The sequence below is a fragment of the Rutidosis leptorrhynchoides genome, chromosome 11 (assembly GCF_046630445.1).
Source record: "Rutidosis leptorrhynchoides isolate AG116_Rl617_1_P2 chromosome 11, CSIRO_AGI_Rlap_v1, whole genome shotgun sequence".
Classification (NCBI taxonomy): domain Eukaryota; kingdom Viridiplantae; phylum Streptophyta; class Magnoliopsida; order Asterales; family Asteraceae; genus Rutidosis; species Rutidosis leptorrhynchoides.
In genome coordinates, this window is record NC_092343.1 from 115,607,007 (window position 1) to 115,613,857 (window position 6,851).

Consider the following 6,851-nt stretch of genomic DNA (forward strand, 5'->3'; position numbering starts at 1 on the left):
CAAATATTTCATCAAACATCAAATGTGCATAAAACCATTTCTACTACTAGCAACCCTAAATCATCATTTATCCAAATTTCATTACTTACAACAATAACAACAATCCACATATAAACTTTCTCCTTTACAATTTTTAACTAACTCACATAAACATTTCATTGAGGCATTTCATCAAACACCTAGTGTGCATGACTTGATTCTAAGCTATATTAGCATCAATTCCATCTTATTCACTACATGCACTCAATTAGCAAGTATATTCATGAACTTACTTTCATTATAAATCACAAATTCATTTTAAATCATACAAGTGTGCATATTTTCAACATACACCATCTTTTAAGCTAGAGATTCATCTAAGACATCCAACTTTAGTAATACTTAGACATAGAAGTTCATACCTTGTCTCTAAGGATTCAAGAACCCTAATTGTGCACAAAGGAGAAGAAATTGAAGAATTAAAGCTTGCTAGGATGATTAGAGTACACTAAATTTCACAAATTTCCAATTGCATCTACTCAATTTCTTCAATTGAAGATCCTCCCTCTTCCTCTTGTTTGGATCGACACACACAAGCACACACACACACACTCTCTGTATTTTTTTTTTGCAACTGATAATAAAAATTCTGCATTTTACAGCTTTTATTAAATTAACTTTGTCTTATTTGCACTTTCTACCCTCCCCACCAAAACTCTATTTTGGGAGGTCCTTAATTCTAACTTTGCATCCCTAGTCCCTTCCAACTTAACTAACAAACATTAACTATTTCCATTTACTTATACTAAATCATACCATCCATATATAAAATAATTAAATTACATAAATAATACCTTAATTAATTTGGGATGTTACAACTCTCCCCCCGTTGGATTGTTCGCGTCCTCGTGAACCACTCTTGATGCAACGATGGATAGTACTTCATTAGCCATTCTTCGGGTTCCCACGTACATTCAGAACCCTTTCTAAATTGCCATAACACTTTCAATAACATAACCGACTTATTTCTTAATTGCTTAACTTTTTGATCTAAAATCTTTATTGGCTTTTCCGCATACCTTAACTTTTCATCAACCTCAATCTCATTTAAAGGGACATATGTTGATTCATCCGCCAAACACTTTCTCAATTGCGACACGTGAAACGTGTCATGTATGTAACTCAATTCATCGAGCAAGGCTAAACGATAGGCTACCTTCCCGACTTTCGCCACTATTTTAAATGGTCCCACAAATCTTGGATCCAATGTTCCCTTTTTTCTAAAACGAATAATACCCTTCCACGGGGAAATTTTAAGCATTACCTTATCACCCACTTGAAATTCTATCGGCTTTCTTCTTTTATCCACATAAGACTTTTGTCGATCTTGTGCCTCTTTCATTCTTTCACGAATTTGATCTATCATTTCGGTTGTTTGTTGGACTACTTCCGTGCTTCCTAATTCCCTTTGACCCACTTCACCCCAACATATTGGAGTCCTACACCTTCTCCCATACAACATTTCATAAGGTGCCATTACAATGGTATAATGATAACTATTATTATACGAAAATTCAACTAAAGGTAGGTGAGTATCCCAACTACCACCAAAATCAATGACGCACGCCCTTAACATATCCTCAAGAGTTTGGATAGTTCGCTCACTTTGACCATCCGTTTGTGGGTGAAACGCGATACTCACATGCAACTTAGTGCCCATCTCTTCTTGAAACTTTCTCCAATATCGTGAGGTGAATCGGGTGTCACGGTCCGAAACAATGGAAACCGGCACTCCATGCCTTGCAACAACCTCCTTCATATATAATTTAGACATTGCTTCCGACGATGAAGCTTCTCTTATTGCCAAAAATAGCGCGCTCTTAGTTAATCTATCAACAATAACCCAAATAGCGTCGTGTTGTCGAGGGGTCTTAGGTAACTTAGTCACTAAATTCATTGTAATATGTTCCCATTTCCAAACCGGTACTTCTAATGGTTGTAACTTATCATACGGCATTTGATGATCGGCTTTCACTTGAAGGCAAGTAAGACATTTATGAACGTACTTTACTATATCTCTCTTCATTCCTGGCCACCAATAGTCTTTCCTTAAGTCCCTATACATCTTCATAGCACCGGGGTGAATCGAATACTTAGATTTGTGAGCCAAATCAAGGAGCTCACTTCTAACACCACTTTGTAAAGGTACCCAAATTCTTCCATATCTAAGCCTTAGACCACGAGAATCTATCATAAAATCATTAACTTGTCCTTTTATTCTTTCCTTTCTCACGTTTTCGGGGGTTAACGCTTCATCTTGTGCTACTCGGATACTATCGAATATTTGTCGTGATATTACCATGACTAAACTCGTTACCTTAATCGGTTGGTGACTCGTCTTCCTACTAAGAGAATCTGTCACCACATTAGCCTTCCCGGGGTGATATAAAATTTCACAATCATAATCTTTCACCAAGTCGAGCCCTCTCCTTTGCCTATCATTCAAATCTCTTTGATCGAACAAATACTTTAAGTTCTTATGATCGATATAAATAGAGAACTTAACACCATAAAGATAATGATGCCATATTTTCAAAGCAAAAACCACGGCCGTTAATTCTAAATCATGGGTGGAATAACGTTTTTCATGTACCTTCAATTGTCGGGAAGCATAAGCTATGACTTTCCCATTTTGCATTAGCATACACCCCAAACCTTTCTTAGAAGCATCGCAACAAACCGTCATATTCTCATTTCCTTCCGGTAAAACTAGTATAGGAGCTTGAACAAGTTTCTCCTTAAGGAGTTGAAATGCTTGTTCTTGCTTTTCTTCCCATCTCCATGGCACATTCTTACCAGTCAACTTTGTGAGTGGGGTGGCTATTCTAGAAAAATCTTGTATAAACCGTCGATAGTACCCCGCTAAACCTAGAAAACTCCTAACATCGGTGGGATTTGTAGGCGGTTCCCATCTCATTATCGCTTCAATCTTTGTCTGATCAACACAAATACCCTTCTTATTAATGACATGTCCTAAAAATTGAACTTCATGAAGCCAAAATTCGCACTTAGAGAACTTTGCAAACAACTTTTCTTTCCTTAAAGTTTCTAACACTTGTCGTAGATGCACCGCATGCTCCTCTTCCCCTTTAGAATATACTAAAATATCGTCAATGAATACAATCATAAATCTATCAAGCATCGGCCGACAAACCCTATTCATCAAATCCATGAACGCGACCGGAGCATTAGTTAACCTAAAAGGCATAACCACAAATTCATAATGACCATACCTCGTGCGAAAAGCCATTTTAGGGATATCTTATTCTTTCACCTTTAAATTGATGATAACCCGACCTTAGATCTATCTTTGAAAAGAAACATGCACCTTGTAATTGGTCAAACAAATCATCTATCCTCGGTAATGGGTATTTATTCTTAATAGTGACCTTATTCAATTCACGATAATCTATACACATTCTCATTCTTCCATCCTTCTTTTTCACAAACAAAAACCGGGCTCCCCAAGGTGAACTACTAGGACGTATAAAACCTTTATCTATCAAATCTTGTAGTTGAGTCATCATTTCCCTCATTTCTGACGGAGCTAATCGATAAGGTGCTTTGGCAATTGGCGTGGCTCCAGGAATCAACTCTATTCTAAACTCTACTTCCCGTTCGGGAGGGACACCGGGTAATTCATTCGGAAACACATCCAGAAACTCATTAACTATCGGTACATCACTTATTCCAACAAACTTCTTCGAATCATCTACCACATGTGCCAAAAATGCGCAACACCCATGAGACAAAAATCGTTTAGCTCTAGCATATGTGCATATAGGAATAGTACGCCTAGCCCGTTCCCCATAAATCCATATAACCTTTCCACTAGGTGATTGAACTAACACAATCTTCTTACGACATAGTATTATTCCTTCATTATCATCTAGCCATTCCATACCTACAATTACTTGAAATTCTCCCATATGCATGGGTATTAAATCTATAACAAACTTCTCGTCATCCAAAATAATTTCACATCCCTTAATAACACTATACACCATAACGGTTTTATTGTCCGCTATCTCAACCTCTAAAGGATGCTCTAACATACTTGGGGTCATGTTAAAATGCTTACAAAAAGAATAAGAAACAAACGACCGCGTAGCACCGGAATCAAACAAAACATGCGCAGGTAAAGAGTTTACAATAAAGGTACCTGACACCATATTTTGGGATTCCTTCGCTTAGTGAGCGGTAATCTGATGAGCTCGGGCTCTTGGTCGGCTATCACTTGTCTTTGGCTCCGTTTTAGCCTCCTTCTTAACACTACCACTTGCCAAATCTTTCTTATACTCTGGACAGTTGGCTTAAAAATGACCCTTTTCAAAACAATAATAACATTGTTTTCCCTTCTTAGGACACTCGGCGGCTCTATGACCCGGCTTCCTACATGAATAACAATCGGTATTACCCGCTTTACACTCGCTCTAATGATTCTTACCACACCTATTACACGTCTTCACTTCTTTACCACCACTCTTCCCCGGCATGAAACCCCCTTTTGATTTGTGCGGGGACTCAGAATTAAACTTACCTTTCTTCGGGCTCATACTTTGCATTGACTTCGAATCTTGATCAAACTTTCGTTTAAACGCAGCTTTCTTCCTAAGTTCGTGTTCCCTCACAAGGGCCCTATTCATCATCTCGGCTAAAGTCTTATACGTACCCTTGTCAATAAACTCACTTATTTCGGGATTTAATTTTTCATGATAGTGATCCATCATCAACTTAGAACTTGAAACAAAGTCCGGGCAAAAACGAGACTTATCATTAAACTCGGCATTAAACTCGGTCACTGATTTACTTCCATGCTCGATATTCATGAATTCGGACTTCAACCTACTAACTTCGGTGGGTGGAGAAAATTGATCCATAAATATCCCACGAAACTTTTCCCATGAAAAACTTGTTGCCACATTCCGCCCATGAGACTTAACTATGAAATTCCACCATTCATAACCACTTCCTTTCATTTGATGTGCCGCGTAAATTACCTTTAAGTGCTCGGGACATTCACACAACATGAACGTTTCCTCTATCTCATCAATCCATCTTTGACTAACAATCGGATCAACCTTACCATGAAATTCTGGTGGATGACAATTAGCAAAATTCTTGAACTCAAAACGCTCATCTTTCCTTCTCGGGGCTTCTACTTCCTCTTGTCTTACCCCACTTCCCCCTTCCCCTCTTAACATAGGATTATTGGTCATGAGAGTCTTTAACTTTTCATCCAATTGATCATTAATCAAATTTCTTAATCTTCTCTAGAAGGGTTGGGGTGTATCGCACCAACGCTTGTCCTATTTGCCCCGAAATATCATTTGCCATAGTAATTTCATCAGATTCGGTTTGCGAGCCTTCAACAGACTCCATTGATGGGGTGTGGACGTACTCATCATCCTCATCATTACCTCTGTTGGGAGATACAATAGCCATTATGAAACAATACATCCAGTTCATTAGTTCAAACACATGAATCAACAATGGATCAAAACATAAGTGGTCGAAAGAATTCTCAACTCATTTCACCATGACCATAATAGATGTCCACGCGTACTAAAATGATGCAATGGCAATGGCCGGTCGTCATTACATCATCGCATTACGCACTTAATCATTTATGACTCATGGTTAATAAGCATTAAACTCTTCGTTCAAATCATCCACAATCTTAATACTACACTATAGGTCTCGTCAATAAACTCTTTCCTATGGAGCATGGCAAAATCATTCAATCTCAACTATCATGCAAGTCCTAAACCACTTATCCTTTATCAACAATGGTTTAAGCCTAGATAATCCCTATAGTGGATTATCCAAGTCCCTTAAACCATAGCTCTGATACCAACTTTTAACGCCCTTTGATAATGCTAAAAAGGAACATATATTTAGTATTAATATCCTTCCAATATGTAAAGCTTTTAGTTGCAATTGTTCTATTTTTATGTAATATTCGTTTAAATAAATAAGTGCGAAGACAAAAGAAGAAAACGACGATTTGAAGAAGCAAATGACCAAAGCTCAAATGTACAAGATATAATTCAAGTGGTTCAATTTATTGATGAGAAACATCTCAAAATTACAAGAGTACGAGCCGCAAAACGTAAAGTACAAGATATTAAATAGTACGCAAGGACGTTCGAAAATCCGGAACTGGGACATGAACCAACTATTAACGCGCAACGCAACGGAGCTAAAATTACAAGTCAACTATGCACAAGAATATAATATAATATATATATAATTAATATAAATTATATATATATATTATATATTATATATTATATATATATATATATATATATATATATATATATATATATATATATATATATATATATATATATATATATATATATAATATGTCGACAAGCAAGAAAACAAAAAATATGTGAGCTGGATCTGACGGCCATGCGATCGCATGGGAAATAGGCATAAAATTCAACCGAGTGCATGAGCCCATGAGAGTGCATGAGATTTGCACTAAAACCCCATGCACTCGCATGGGCATCAGAATCAGGAATTATGCCTATAAATATCAGGCTTCTGCTCGACGAAATGGACATCTTTTTCTATCTATCTCTCTTTTAATTTATATTTATATTTATATTTTAATTATAATTTTAATTTAAGTTAATAATAATAAGGTTATTGTAAGAATGTTTTACGGGTTTTAAGTCAGAACTCTGTCCGTGTAAACGCTACGCGATTAAATACCACTGTAAGCTATGTTCTTCTTTTTTAAATTAATGTCTCTTAACTAAGTTATTATTATGCTTATTTAAGCCGAAGTAATCACGATG